Source organism: Euprymna scolopes, chromosome 3 (assembly GCF_053919585.1).
Source record: "Euprymna scolopes isolate OS-2025 chromosome 3, ASM5391958v1, whole genome shotgun sequence".
Classification (NCBI taxonomy): domain Eukaryota; kingdom Metazoa; phylum Mollusca; class Cephalopoda; order Sepiida; family Sepiolidae; genus Euprymna; species Euprymna scolopes.
The window spans coordinates 64,804,286-64,821,016 of record NC_136484.1 but is presented as its reverse complement, the minus strand read 5'-3'; the positions used below and the strand labels follow the sequence as shown (position 1 = coordinate 64,821,016).

The following is a 16,731-nucleotide window of genomic DNA, read 5'->3' as shown; positions in this document are numbered from 1 at the left end:
ACCAAAAATGCTTGAGACGCATCTTAAACATCAAGTGGCAAGCACAAGTACCCGATACTGAAGTCATTGTAAGAACATGTTGCTCTAGTGTTGAGACCCTTGTAATCAGATCTCACATGCGTTGGGTGGGCCACCTGGTTCGAATGAAAAATTGTAGGCTGCCAAAGCAATTTTTTTATGGGGAGCTGAAAAATGGCAAGCGCCCTAAACACAATCTTAGGAAGAGGTTCAGGGATTCCACAAAGAATAATTTGAAAGTCTTACAAGTCGACATCGACACATGGGAAGAACTTACGCTACAAAGGCCAAAGTGGGGAAAGCTTGTACGTGAAAGTTGTGATGCGCTAGAGAAAAGAAAGCAGGCGAGAGCTTCACAAAGGTTTAATTGATGGTCTTAACCTTGACACACAGCTGAAAATGCGACACTTGTAAATGAGTGCTTGTGTCAAAAGCTAGTTACGTCAACTACCTTAAGTCACACAAAACTCCTGTTCAGGTCAACTTTGCACCTATCAGTCCGAACCAAACATTCTGTTTATCATGCAGGAAAGTTTGCAAGTCTACTGCTGGTTTGAGGAGACATGTGATTGTTCATAGGAATACCCTTCAACCTCCAGAGGAAGTCAGCTCGATGGAAATTGCTCAATTTATTTGTCACATCTACTTCAAGATGTGCAAATCTGCGGCAGGAGTGCAGAATCATCTGAGATGGCATGGATGACAAGATTAGGAGAACTCAATGTGACGGCGACCATTATGTATGTATGTGTGTATAAAGTCAGGTTTATAAGAAACAATACAATGCAAAGGTGTAATGCATAAACACAAACTGAATCAAATTAAGATATAATTCTGAAATAAGCTATGCAGTTTAACCTTTATTGATCCAATATATGCGTATATGCGTGTGAGGACATTTCTCAACCTATATACTCAACGAATTTTTGATCTACAAACTTGAAATTTTGTATATAGAGTATTCAGACATGTTAAGAATTTTCTAATCAATTTTTATCCGGAAAAAAGAGATGCTAAGGAGTCAAAATTGAAAAAAAAATACTTGTGGGTATTGAAAACACTTTTAAAGATCATGGCAAGTTGGTCTAATGGTTATCGTAATTGACTCATTGCCTGCTTTGGTTTCGAACTCAGCTTGAGTATGTTTTTTTTTTACTTACAAGAAGTAAACTGTTTAGAAAAACACATAATACTCGTATGTACATATCTCAGTTTCTTTCCATTTTTGTTTTTTACTTCACTTTTTTAAAAAAGAATTTAACGTTACGTTAAATACCGGGCAAAGCCAGATACATGTTTTAGCATCTGCTACTAGTCTCTCGCTCCTTGACAAGGTTCAAAAGAGAGTCGCAGACCTGATAGGCTCTGAACTGGCATCTAAGCTTCAGCCTCTGTCCCATCGACGAAATGTTGCATCCCTCTGCCTTTTCTACAAGTATTTTAGTGGTGAATGCTCTGACGAACTGCAATCACTTGTCCCCCGACGTGAGCACCCTCGACAAACCCGACAGGCTGCTAAATCCCACCCCCACACTGTAGAGATCCCTAGATGTAAAAGATCTTTTTACACCAATAGTTTCTTCCCCAGAACCGCTAGACTCTGGAATTCCATTCCAGGTCCCTGCTTCCCCAACAGTACTGACGTGCAGAAGTTCAAGTGTAACGTGAACCGACACCTTGCTGCCCAAATCCCTACATAGTACCCCAGTAGTTGTTGCCCCTGATAGTAGCCCCCTACACCAAAGTGGCAATTTGCCTTGTTTGGGGGGAAAATGTAATAAAAAAAAAAAGTATATATATATATATATATATATATATATATATATATATATATATATATATATATAATTTGAGGTTGCCATTTTTCAAAGGTAGTGTAACCAGTGAAATATGACCCTTTTCCAAAAAACCCTTCTTTTACTGAAAGTTGATTTTCGTTTTTCATTAAGAATTCTGCTTTTGAATATAAGCGTTGTTGCCTGACGAGATCTCTAGTTACTAAATACTAGAAGACCGAGACATGCTCATGACTGTGTAGCAACAAATTACTGCCTATGTAAAGACAAATTGAATGAGAGAGAAAATAAGCTATTTCAGTCTATTGCAAGTGTGTCATTTTATTATTGACAACTAGAATAAAACTAAGAAAAAAAAACCTTGCGATTTAGATTTTCGGTGTAAGATGCTTAGAATAAATGAAGTAGAAATATCACTTGAAAACCTTCATAAGTATGTACCACAAACTACAAAAGAAACCGGAGAAAAACTAAAATCAACAGCTGGGCGAGGGATTATCATACCTATCTACTTGACCAACCAATAACAGTGACAATTATTTCCAAATTCTTTGTTCTTTTTTGTCGACAAGTGAACATACAGGTAAACAATATTTGCCCATGACAAACACAATGAGAGGTACTTTGTCTTAGTCTAATGCTTAGAAAGCTAACACAGCAAGGACCATAACTGCCTGTGTTTAATAATCTTAGTGGATATCACAATGGACTATGGAATCAGAACGTATGCTCACCCCCGCCCACACCTCGTGCTTTTGGCCGAGGTGGGTAGAAGCGAAATGAAAAAGATTTCAAAACTTACAAGATCTAGCTCATAGTACTGACAAGAGGGAAGGTTAATAGAAACATATTGACACCCACTGACACACACTAACAGAATAAGGCAGCCTCCCCACACAGTGCCACGCTGCCCAATACTCACATACACATCTTATTATTACAAATATGTAGACATACACATCCTTTGCGTCTGATATTTACTGAACATTTAACTACCAAAAAACAAGAGTTCTATAAACTTTACAAAACTTAGAGATATATGAATGTTTATATATTATTTAATTCTTCCCTAAATCCAACATGTGGTCATTTTTCATAACAAGTTAGGATATTCGATGTATCTTTAATAGTATGCGACTAATCCCACCGCCCGGTTATATGTTTCGATCGGGAAACGCCGGATGTATGCAGCTAGTTTATTATAATTCTTACTAGTAGTTTTTAAGATTAATTTTATTATCATTATTATTATTATTATTATTATTATTATTATTATTATAACCAGTTCAGCCCGGCTTTGCTCGGGCCCTATGTACTGTTCATGACTTGCCTTATGTGTGAATATACTTTATGTAATATTTTAAATGTTTAGACGAAAAATTGTCTGAGTAATTTCGTAGAGACCGCAGAGGTATTTTTTTTATAACTTGGACCCCAATTTTGACCCCTTAACATTTATTATTTAGTTCTCACATCGAAATACGAAGTTTTATCCATGTCCAAGTTACCTACATCTAAAATTTCAAGTGTTTAAACCCAAAATTGGCGGAGAAATTTGGTAGAATCTGCAAATGTGAACTCTTTCAACTTTGACCTTTTTGCAGCCAAATTTTCTCCCCAAAACTGATTAAAATGCTTGCCGCTATGTGTAAATTTTTAATGTTTAGACCTAAAATTGGCTGAGTAGTTTGCAAGACACCGCAAAGGTCAAATCTTTTGAACTTTAACACCTTGGCAGCTCAAATTCTCGACCCAAACCGATTAGAAGCTTTCCATATTTGTGAATACCCTTATGTAAAATTTCAAATGCTTAAACCAGAAAATAGCTGAGTAATTTGATAGAGACCGCAGAGGTCAAGTTTTTTTTTAATTTGACCCCAATTTTAACCCCTTAACATTTATTTGGGGGGGGGGGCTCAAATAAAATTACAAAGTTTGATCCATGTCCAAGTAACCTACATATAAAATTTCAAGTGTTTAGACCCAAAATTGGTGGAGGAGTTTGGTAAAGTTTTCAAGGGTCAAATCGTTTAAGTTTTACCCCTTGACAGCTAAATCTCTTGCGGAAAACTAATTAAGAAGATTTTCCCAAATCTAAATCCTCCTTATGTCAAATCTCGAGTCTCTAGACTGAAAATTGACGAGTTATTTGGCTGGGAAATATACACAGACACACACACACACACACACACATACATTTTAAATTTTATAGATGTATAGATTATTATTATTATTATTATCATTATTATTTCTAGAAGAAGTATTAATAGTTTACTATTATTTACTAAGGAAACACTTATGCAGCCCAACCAAAAATCATTTACTGGATAAAGATTAATGAGATCCATTTTCAGCTAAATAATGAAAAATATTATAGAAGGATTGAAAATGATAAATGAGTTTGATAAAATTTGGATTCTTAATAGGACGATTTATGCCAAGTATTTATTGACATTAGATTTGAAAATGGTCAAGTTGTACTCTGCAAGAAATCACACCTGTGATAACAGATGAGAAGTTCTGTTTATGGAAATCTTGTATGGCGCTAGACGCATGGAGGAAGAAATGAAAGTTTTTCTATTGCTGTGGTAATAAGACACGTTCTGGTTATGACTGACTTACAAGGATGAACCAAGGATTGGAGCTAAGTCGGACACCTATGGAAATAAGGATGGAGCACAAAAAGATTAGCTACATCTCTTCTGAGAAAAAGGGGTCTGTAGAGAACGGAAGTGATCATCCATCACTAGTTTACAAAGTCGATTTTATACTCTGTCAAGGTAGGTATGAGATTGCTGAAATATTAAAAAGTTTATATGGTGAAATTCTGTCAAGTAGTTTAGAAGCCTATACTTAAACATTAGAGAGTGGACGCATGCTCAATAATGATACATGTATATATGAACCCTTTTAAACACCATCTTGGCTTATTGCTTGTATTATTAATGAATGACACGCCGACGTTAGTGACCTAAAACTGAGGTTGATTCTATCCCAGCCGATATCTCATTTTGAATGTCTACACCATTTCTTATACATATATAATGTCTTGGTCGTGAAATATTTAACCGTTAATGACGTTCTGTGTTGACACAGGCCAACTTTATATTGCATATGACATTTTCTGGAATTATAGCCTACATTTATGACAAGTTACGTTGAAATCATCTTAGTACTATCGACGTCGACATCTACTTTTCTTCTCATCGCAGTCTTTGTCTCACGAAAAAAAAAACATATCTTTCCTTTGGTAACATTTATTTGTTGTCTATATATTTTTTCGGACCCCTTTTTTTGTTGGCTGTCTTGAATAATGTTTAATATTTGCAGGCAAAGTTTGTGTTGACGTCCTCCACTAGTTTCTAAGTGATCGCAGATAAACAGACAAACACTTTATTTTATTTGTATAGATTGTTACGCCGTTTTCGTAAACGTTGTTTATGCTGTTGTGTTCTCTTTTCTTTAAACTTAATATCAGTTGAATTCAGCGGGTGAAGCCGGTAATTATCTCAAGAGGCAGAAGAGACAATTAAACCGTTTCATGATGATTCCTTGTTAGACGAAACGGGGATCAGCTGCGATTCTATTACCGAGTGTCTATCTGAAAGGCGGCAGATAGCAGAACACTGATACACTGTTTCTTTTTTTTTAATCGTGTGAAACATACAAACAAAAAAAAACTAGCACAAAAAAAAAACAGATCAACAGAATCACAAACATCTTTTCTAAATAGGAATGTACCAAACTTTTTGTCCGTTTTTAACGGGCGAAAATTATTGCCCGTTGATTCAGAATGAATGCTTTGTACAAAACCGATCGTCAAATGTATTTAAATTTGTGCTCAGTTTTGGATTAAATACGAATCTCCATTAATCCCTTACTGTGCATCGACCAGATTCTATAATAGTTAGTTCGCTGCACCTTTTCATAACAAATGTCCATAAATAACTTTAGTCAGATAAGCCCAGTAGTTTCCAAGAACACTTCTAGAGTAAATGCGGTATTGTGGTGATAAATCAGTATTAATCCATATCAATCCCAAATTGTATACAAAATAGAGGCATTGATACTTGGCTCGCTGCAGCTTTTTATATAAAACGTTCATACAAAATTTCAACTGGATCAAACCAGTAGTTTCAGAGGAAACATCGAATGCACTCACAAATTAGGATGATAATGTAGACAAAGAAATTAAAAAAAAAAAACTTTTAAAAGAGAGGGTATTCATATTTCGTAATGTAAAGAACATTACGAAGCTGGCGTTTACTTAACAAACTATGAGAGAAAATCGCTTCGTATTCTGCCACAAATTATGTGCTTAAGTAGCAAGTTTGTAGGTTTTTATGCAAATTTTGTAGTCCAGCGGATATTGCACTATCAGTTTGGATTATCCCTCATGAGTACTGTATGTTAGACTACACTCCCACTAGTTGAGAAGTTCATCTAGTAAATAAGGGCTCTCATTTGATTGATGACGTAATTGTTTTGTGACGTCATCTACTGGATCCGGTTATCTCCCACGACTTGATGACGTCATCAATTAGTGTCATTATTACAGGGTTTTACCAGTATATATATATATATATATATATATATATATATATATATATATATATATATATATATAGTAGTAGTAAGTTATAAAATATATATAGCAATTAAGCTACAGAGAATATTCTGCGTTTCATCCACGCTAGGATTCATCAGGCTTATATATATATATATATATATATATATATATATATATATATATATATATATACACACGCACTGGTAAAACTCTGTAATCTTTTCACTCCCTCTAAATCTTTCCCCCAAAATATTTTTTTGTCATTAATTTTTAATCCATAACATCTTAAACTTCGCTCTGGCTAAGTTTATCTCTTCTAAAACTATTTTTGCTTTTTCTTCTGAACCATTTTTACTTTTTGAATTTTTAATTTTTCTGGCCTGCTGAGATCTATTATGATCGAAACGGTCTGCACATCGTAGCAAGATATGAACGTATTTAAATAAATAATAATATGTGTGTGTATTTTATTATTATTTCAATCTCTAGGATTTTGCTTAAATCATTACAAGTTGTTTCAATCGACAGAACAGTAAAATTATCCTACCGATCTCATCAGACAATCGAAGCCAAAATAAATTAGAAGGAAGATTCTTTAATATTATAAATAAGCATAAAAAAACCCAAGAGCTGGAGTGCTGGATAAATAAGGGAGAAGGAGGCGTGAGAGAGAATAAAAGGAAAAGAAATAGAAAAGAAATAAAGGGATGGAGGAGAAATATAGATTATAGGTAGTTAGAATTGTAATTAAAGATTAAGAATTGAAGGAAAGAAATTGAAATGAAAATGAATTTAAAAAAAGAGGAGAGGAGATTATTTGTTAAGAGAGGGGAAATAAATAACGAAGGAGAGTATGTCAAACATGTGTCAGTAGAAGGCCGCAGTGATTTTATGTAACAAATAGTTAAATGATTACAATATTATGATTCTTATGCACAAGTTGTGATATAATAAAGTTGTGATATAATCAAGTCGGATACAATGAAGTTATGATATAATAAAGTTATCTCTTCTCTATATAAATAAAATGAACTCATTTTTCCCCGTCTGATTTTGACATTAATAGGATTAAAAATCAAGATATTTCATGCAAATATAATATGCACAAACAGCAGAACAATATCTGAGGTGTGTTATAGGCTTATTATTTCTCAAATTCCTCGATAATCTTAGATTTCTATACTTTTTCTGCTGAGAAGTCACGGCCAAAATCGGTTAAGATCAATGGAAATGGTAAAATATTTTCTCTCTAATAAATTCCTCTTCCCCCTGCCACCACTTAACACCGTTTGGGGATCGTTCACAAGGAACAGTTGAGAAGAGAACACCGGTTTGGCTTCGTAGTTCTTTCATGTGAAGTTATTTAAAATCACTAAACTAAGCTGCAGTGCTCTGTGGCGTAGTGGTTAGCGTGCGGGACAATTCACATTATATTTTCACGTTCGCGCCGACCTACCGTAGTTGTTTTTTTTTTCCCCTAAACAACTGGAATGGACTTTTCTTGGTGGCCGAACTGTTAACGTTGCAGATGTTTCTTTTTTTTTTTTTTCACACTTTATTTTCATACTTTTACTCATGACTCCGGGTTTGATCCTTCCTACTTACCTACCATAACATTTTTTAAAACTCCCCCCCGTCCCGGAAACAAACACTCGGGCAACGCCGGGTACCCCCGCTAGTGATATAATAAAGTTATAATATAATAAAGTTATAATATAATAAAGTTATGATATAATAAAGTTATGATATAATAAAGTTATGAGATAATAAAGTTATGAGATAATAAAGTTGTGATATAATAAAGTGCATAAACGTCTAAGAACGGAATTTTAAAGAAGGGATCACAAATGGCAAACTATAAGTTCAAAACATCATGGAAATGTGATCAATAAAATAGAGGGTTGCATTACGAAAGTTTGAGTGACATTTTTTTCAGCTAATATTAACAGGACGCGAATCTTTTATTGAAGCATAGCTGAACCTACTCATGTCCTGGCATTGTCCATGAAAATTGATGAACCTAATGAACTCTGTTCCAAACTCTGAACCCTATACTCTGCTAAATTTTCATGAATGGTCGAATAAACAGGGTATAAACTAATAAAGTAAAATATAAACTTTTAATGCTTAAATAAAAGTGAAAGCTACCATCGTAGAACTGGTGTATTTAGAAGAACAATGACATGTATGAAGGCTTCTAAATAATAATATTTAAACAAAATCAAGTGAATCCGAAGTGGAACTCTCCACTAAGAAAATATGATGCCCAACACAAAAAATAGTTAGGTTTTACTTAACTGCGACCGCCAATAAAACCGAAAGCGAAAAAACTATTTAAGAATTTAAGAATCTATTTCTTTTTGCGCCTTGTGTTGATCGTTACGTTCACCTCACTTTGGTTTACCTGGCTATAAAAAGTCACAAGACTGAAGTGTGCTTATTTAATCATTCTTGGGTAGCGACCGAGGTAGATGAAGTCAATTCTAACATCACCAGACTGACGAAGTTATACTTTATTTTACCTACGCCACAGATCGCAACAAACCAACAAACTCTTTATAATCTCCGTTTTACAATGAGATTTACCCACAGTAGAGACCATGATCGGTAGCAAGGTCAACAAATGTTGACATGTAAAACAGACGTTAAACTTATTATTATTACTAGGACTATGACAACAGAATATTCTTATCATTGTTTTGACTCTCGAGTATATATCCGACACAGTTAATTAACCGATAACTACATCACTCTATATAAAAGCATATAAGATATCAACGGATACACACTCGAGAGTCAAAACAATGAAAAGAATAAGCTGTTGTCCTAGCCCGAATTATTACTCACTAGGAGTTGTCACACAGATCATCCTCAAAGATTTCTCTCTGCCAACAATCTGTGATGTTGCCTTGAGTCTGAGTGGAAACAAACCTCCCCAGATTTCCAGTACTCACACCCTCTTTCAATAAACTTTGCAAATTAGTTCGCGTTATCACAATAGCCGTTGACCATTGATTTCTCGTTGGTAGCGACCACTGGGCTTCACTGGGATTTGGGTAGCAGTAAGCCTCCCCAAGGTCCTAGTCCTCATCGTACTCAACCAGTGGAGGTCTGGTTTGTGCTTTTGGTCTGTCCACTCCTCCTTGTCCTTATTATTATTATTATTATTATTATTATTATTATTATTATTATTATTATTACAAAGTTTTCTTGGTATCCATTAGGCCACCCAAGTACCCTCTGCTTTCTTTGTTCACAGAGTACGTTGAAGAATTAGGTGACTGAATGATTGTCTGTAATCTAACCTTCTGAAATAAAGCCATCAATTGGGAACATTATTTTATATTTTTAAATTCATTTCCTGCTCCCCTCCTCACCCCCCAAAAGGTGTCCGTTTTATTTATTTTTATGTAACAATAAATACGAGATCTACGTTGTTTTACTGTATCTGTTATTCTCTTCAGTTGCTTGTTGAAGGATTGACATCAGTGATGACCATAGATCAAAACAAAATAACCATCAAGACATGTGAAAGAATATATCCATCTTTTTTTTTTTTTTAGTAAAAGACAAATGTACGATGACACATACGCAAATCTGTTGGGTCCTTTTTGTTACATGTATATTATTACATTATGTTATTCATTTATTATTTTAACCATTATGTCCTTTTCTTTAGTAACCCCTTTTTTCTTATTGAATATTATTCAAGAGATGTTAACTTCGTCTTTTGTTGCCATCAGATAAACAAAGACATCCTGTCCCTTTAGAGGGGAATAAAAGAAATGAAATCACCCCCACCCCTGTCTACCTCAATAGATAAAAACAGTGTTGGTGTAAGAACAAGGGTGGGGCAGTTTATGTCAGTCAGTCAGTCAGTCAGTCAGTCAGTCGGAGAAATGGCACAATGTTGTTTGAGAACAATATGTTTGGTGAGGGATCGGAGTCTTTGGAAGGGTTCTTTTATGAATTTTTAATGTTCACTTGCCAGAATCCTTTCCATACTTTGGGAGAGCGAGAGGGGACAGCGCCGAGACAATGGCTGGAACGGAATGCAGAAAACACACAGACTACACACGTGGATGGAAGGAAGGAGACAAATGGGTCAAAAAAAGAAAAAAGAAAAAGGGTTAGGATTTGAAGTGTAAGTGATGAACATTATGGATAAAAAGAAAGAAAAAAGAATTGGAAATGATGAGGAATAACAAAAAAAAAAAAAAATAGAAGAAGGTATAAAAGAAAAGACGATAAATTGAAAAGATTATATATTTATCGGGTCGAGCACTCTTGGTAATTAATATCGCCTATTACTACTTTAGCATAATGCAAAGATGTTTGTAACTAAACAAATGGAGCACTGTTAGAGTCCATATTTGTATAAAACATTGTTAGATATCATTCCCGACGGCATCTACCCTAGTAGCCTGATGGATACAGCTACTATCAACTCAATGGTTGTTAGTTTGATTCTGGGTTTGGGATGGGTGCTGGTAGCTAAACTGAAGAGATGTGATACAGCGAAAAAGTCTGTAGATGACTATATAAGCACTTTTAGTAATTGAAACGCCTACTACCACTTTAGCATAATGCAAAGCTCTTTGTAAATAAACAAATAAAGCACTGTGAGAGTAGCGGTAAATGTTTGTGGTTTGATGCATAGAGCTACTGTCTATCAACTCGATGGTTGTTAGTTTGATAAGGGGCTTGGGATGTATGCTGGATTATCCACATTATTGGATAGCTATAATACAACGGGATGACTGAATCTATCGATGAAGAGTATATATATATATATATATATATATATATATATAGAGAGAGAGAGAGAGAGAGAGAGAAAGAGAGAGTATCAATATAATAAGCAAATGACAATATAAAAATATATACTGATGTATATAGATTTATTCATTTATTCAATAAGGATGATACATCAATTAGAGGTGTAGGATAAGTAAGAACTCTTTATACCATGGTATTTCGAAGCCAAATGCTTCTCATCAGGAATACCTATATCATTAACCAAGGACCAACGTATTTTCACTCCGGAAATGAGAAAAATGGAATCACAAACTACATCCTGAAATCAATTGCCGTTTCAAACTATTTTCTCCCGCAAAAGTGAGGTAATATCTATTCATTATATTCTCGTACCTACATTATCAACCAAGGACCAACGTATTTTCACTCCAGACATGAGAAAAATGGAACTACAAACTACGTCCTGAAATTATTTGCTGTTCCAAACGATTTTCTTCCGCAAAAAAAAGTGAGGTAATATCAATTTATTATATTCTAGTCCCAGCTTTAACATTCTAAAAGATTTCAAAATTTCCAAAACACGCTACCTTGAATCACCATTTAGACTGGATGAAAACTGTATTTATCACAGAGGAACTTTTGTTTATTAATGATTTTTAAAAAATATTTCGACACCGCATTGCACCCAACAAGGACCTAAAAACTTTGAATAATATTTCTACTCCTCTGACTTGAAGAATTTCTCTTACCGTAAGTTTTCTTCGTTGTCGAATTTTCATTTTATTTCATTTTTTTAACTTGGCTCTTTATATTTTTATACTTATTTTTCATATCTATTTTTTATTCTCATATATATATATAATAATTTTGTATTTCTTATACCTCTACTATTTATTATTACTCTTTTTTTACACAGGAATCACCACTTATCAAGGCCCGAAGGCCACTCGAGGATAAGGGTTAATGGGTATACATTAGTCAATGTGATTATAGCAGAGTAAACATAAGTAGTGTGAATTTTGTAAACTGATTTACTTAGGGGGACGGTTCATCAAAAATTTGTTTAGGTTGGACTTGAAGATAATCAGAGTGTAGTCAGCTGGAAAGCAGGCAATCGGAAAAGAGTTTCATCCTATAATTCTTATATATTTTTATATTGACTTATCCCAAGCTCCTTTGTATTTTTATCCTTTATTCTACCATCTGGTTTTCCCCTATCTTATTCACTTACATTTTTTCTACATTTTATCCCTTATAATTTATCCCCTCATCGTTAATAGTTATTATAGTATTACTCCTATTAATTTATACTTTATTTAAATATTGTTATAATTTCCAATACCACTTCTATAATATACTGACACAGCATTAATCCCCTACTTCAAGTAACCCCCTTCCATAGCTATAATCCATTGATGCATATGATTAAATAAACATCTTCTTTCAATTCACTTATTTTATATTCAACCCGAGAGTTTAATCACGCATATTTACACACAAATTAAACCCAGTATGGCATATATGTTATATGCATACTTTCATAATATAATAAGCGTTATACTCTTCCTACATCACAGAGATCAATTTAGTTATCCAACCCTCAAACAGTTTCAATATTTGATCTGTCACTGCGCAGTTATTTCACTCCTAATGTAACTATCACTAGACATCACAGCCCTACTATGTTACTTAGTATCTTCTCTCCTCTTCTGATGAGAAGAATTAGGCTTCGAAATACCATGGTATAAAGAGTTTTTACTTATCCTACACCCCTACTTGATGTATCATCCTTGTTGAATAAACGAATAAATCTGTATACATTTAACATATAAACGGCTATATGTCTGTGGGTTTGTCGCCATATTTTCAAACGTCATCTCCTCCGAAACTAAAAGTCGCAGAGCGGCGTTAAGGGCTACAAATGATTAGAATTTTTACGGACCGTTCTTTTATCGGTCTTTATCTGGTTAAAATTGTTTTTAAGCGGGCAGAAATGTTTGAAATTACGACTCTATAATAATCTATGCGAAATCTGGACAAATGAAAATATTATATTTAAGCGTATTTTATGCATGGGCAAAACCGGGTGCCCCTTCCACTAGTCTAATATATAAAAGGCTATATGTCTGCGTATCTGTCTCCACATGTTCAAACTCTATCTCCTCCGAAACTAAAAGTCGCAAAGCGGCGCCAGGGGCCTCAAATGATTAGAATTTTTACCGATAGTTCTTTTAGTCGGTTAAAATAATTCATAAGGGATTAAAAATGAGGCAAAACTTTTTTTAAAAAAAGTTATACATTTTGTATATAAATCTGAGTTTATTTGTAATTTTTAATTAGTTAGCGTGTCACGTTGGTACAGTGGTAACGTCACCAGCTTAGAATGCTACAGTTTTGGTTTCGATTCTGGTTGATAGCACAAAAATACTTTTTTTTTTTACTCTGGAAATCACCACTCTATAATAATGTATACGAAATCTGGAAAAATTTAAAAAAAAACATATTTAAACGTATTTTACACCCGAACAAAGCCGAGCGCCCACACTGCTAGTCAGTACATATTTTTATATTGTCATTTTCTTATTTTATTGATACTCTATATAAGCTCCAAAAGAATTTGTTCAGCTTGGCATTATCTCCTCTTAAAGAATAGATCTTCTTCTTCTTCTTCTTTTTACTATATATATATATATATATATATATATATATATATATATGTATATACTAGCAAAAGTACTCATCGTTGACTGGGTTCAAAAACAGCCTACAGAAAATGGACTCTGATTTATGAAAGTATGATAGGTTATGAAAAGGAAGGGTTGTAAAGAGATAGCTTCGAATTTGGGGGTATCAAAACCAAAGCAAAATATGATGAAAGTAAAAATAAAATAGATAAACCTCAAACTATTATAGCATACCTGTTCACACTGAAACACTGATCACAATATTCTGTGGATCTATATTAAAAAAACCGTGTTAAACTTTGTGACATATTTCCATTCTATGGAGGTCAGGCGGCGAACGAACACCCCATAATTTTATTATACCATATTTCTTCAAACTGAAACATAATTATCAAAGTATACTTACGCAGATAGGTATGAAAAGTCTTTATTAAAGTTTATGCCTATTTTCATTCTATAGAGGCCAGGCGCGAACGCAGACCCAACAATTTTATTATACCACCTCTATTTAAGTTAAAACATACTTATCAAAGTATTCTCATGCACATCTATATCAAAAACACTTGTAAACGTTTTTTTTTTTTTTTAATTTTTAAATTTTGTATTTCCATACTTTGTGGACCAGGCGCGAACGTAGACCCCACAATTTTAATGAACCACCGTTCTACCAGATCAAACATACCCATTCCTGTGTCTCGATACATCTTTTGTCATTATATGTAATCGGGTTTTTAAAATAGTCAACCATATAGGAGCCTATTCATGACCAGACACACACACATACACACGCAGGCATTCAGCCTTATATATATATATATATATATATATATATATATATATATATATATATATATATATATATATAGAGGAAAGTCTTGGAAGTATTTTAACCACTAAGACTATAAAAAAAAACGTATTTAATTTTTATATTTTTTATCATTTGTTAGAAAACTATTTAGTCAGTAAATTATGTAATCACCTGCAATCAATGCATCAACTTGCTCTCTTGAATTTACTATAGTCCTAATGTTAATTTAAGGGATAGTCAGTTGTTTACCATGAAACACTGTTTCGGGGATTTAAAAACAAAACAGTATATTAAATCATGGCTCTCTAGCAGTGTTGATCAAACGTCACCTCCCTTAATAACAAGAACAATCGCCTGTTCCGTTATTGATCGGATAATTTCGATTATCGATTATTGACACTAATCGAAGACATTTCGATATAAACTCCATCTAAGAACACTGCCATGCATATAATGCACCTTCGTGTAAAATTGCATAAAAATCAGCTCAGCCGTTTTCGAATCTATAGGGAACGAAGTCACAGACGCACATTAACGAGTCAGACACCTTTTCAAACTTATCTTTCTGTCCGAAATTAATTCAGAAAAATACCACCTCTTTTCATAATAAAATGTCAATGATGCGCGTATGTATAGATTGAACCTCTTTGCCAACGACCAATTAAGGAACCCTCTAACCAGTATGTCAATCTGGAAAGTAATTCCGCGTGTATACAGTTCTATTAGAAATGACCCAATATGCATTAACCTAATCACACGTTTTTTACGTATGTAAAAAAAAATCTGTAAAAGATATAGTAATATAGTAAAGAAAGGAGCTGGTTTTAAAAAAGGCTGTAAATAAACACAAAAATAAACACCTAAGAATATTCATGATCTTTAAAATTCGTTGTAAAGAAAAAGGAATTAAAAAAGAGTGATCCGGGTATTAACCAAAATGTTAATTAGGATGTCCATAAATTTATTCAGAGCCAACAAACCCGTTTTTACGTCCGCCATGTTTATCTATGACAGTAGGTCTGCCACGCTTAAGTTTCAAATAACATTTACAACATGTTTCGTTTTGTTTTGTTTTTTTTGGTGGTGGGGGGTACGTGAAGATTGGTTATTCATATTATCTTCCGACTATTCTTTTCATCTTAAGTTTTATTCTCGCAACGATTCGACCTTATTCAAGTCTGTCCATAAAGACACGTGATATATTGGATAAAATATAGCAAAATTCATTTGTAACTTACTCTTTTCTAGGGGTTGAAGTTTCGATCCTTATTGTGGGAGATATATTTTACTAGTGTTTTTTTTTTCAAAATTATATATATATATATATATATATATATATATATATATATATATATATATTATATTATATATTTGATTAAATGCTGATAAATACTAAGTCTATATTGTATAAGGCGTTAAAAGCTAGATAAAAATGGAAATTGATATATATATATATATATATATATATATATATATATATATATATATATCATATCATATCTGCTTCTTGATTGGTGTTGGTACGGTATCTTGGTATATCAATTTCCATTTTTATCTAGCTTTTAACGCCTTATACAATATAGACTTAGTATTTATCAGCATTTAATCAAATAATACAATATATGGGTATTGTTTGTATTGTTCCGACTACTGTAGTAGTGGATAAAGTTCTTGATCAAATTTATTTGTACGTTACACTCCTCTGTGAGTGGAAGGTTCAATTCTCGGTGCAGGCGACACTCAAAAAATGCAATTACAAATTAGTTGGGATTTATACCCATGGCTGATGGAACAAGAGCATGTTCGAAACTCCGTACAGATTCCCACGCTCAATGGAACAACAATATACACCCGAAGAAGGTTGCGGTTACATCGACCGAATCATTGTCACAATAACATTCTAAATTATATATTCATATAGTAGAACTAATTTATAAAATTGTAAGATATGCGCGTACAAGGACCATAGTGTAATGGATTAAGTACTTGGTCAAATTCAGTTCTAAGTATCACTCTTCTAGAGGTTGAAGGTTTAATTCTCAGTGCAGGCGACACTCAATATACAATTGCAAATTACTTAGGACATCTATCAAGACA

The 16,731-nt window shown here is 33.6% G+C and overlaps 1 protein-coding gene across 1 annotated transcript in view; it reads right to left on the bottom strand.

The window, feature by feature from the left end:
• The window catches only part of LOC145255809 (uncharacterized), a 551,788-nt gene that overhangs the window by 457,477 nt on the left and 77,580 nt on the right, over positions 1–16,731 (bottom strand). The gene's annotated exons all lie outside the window — the stretch shown is intronic.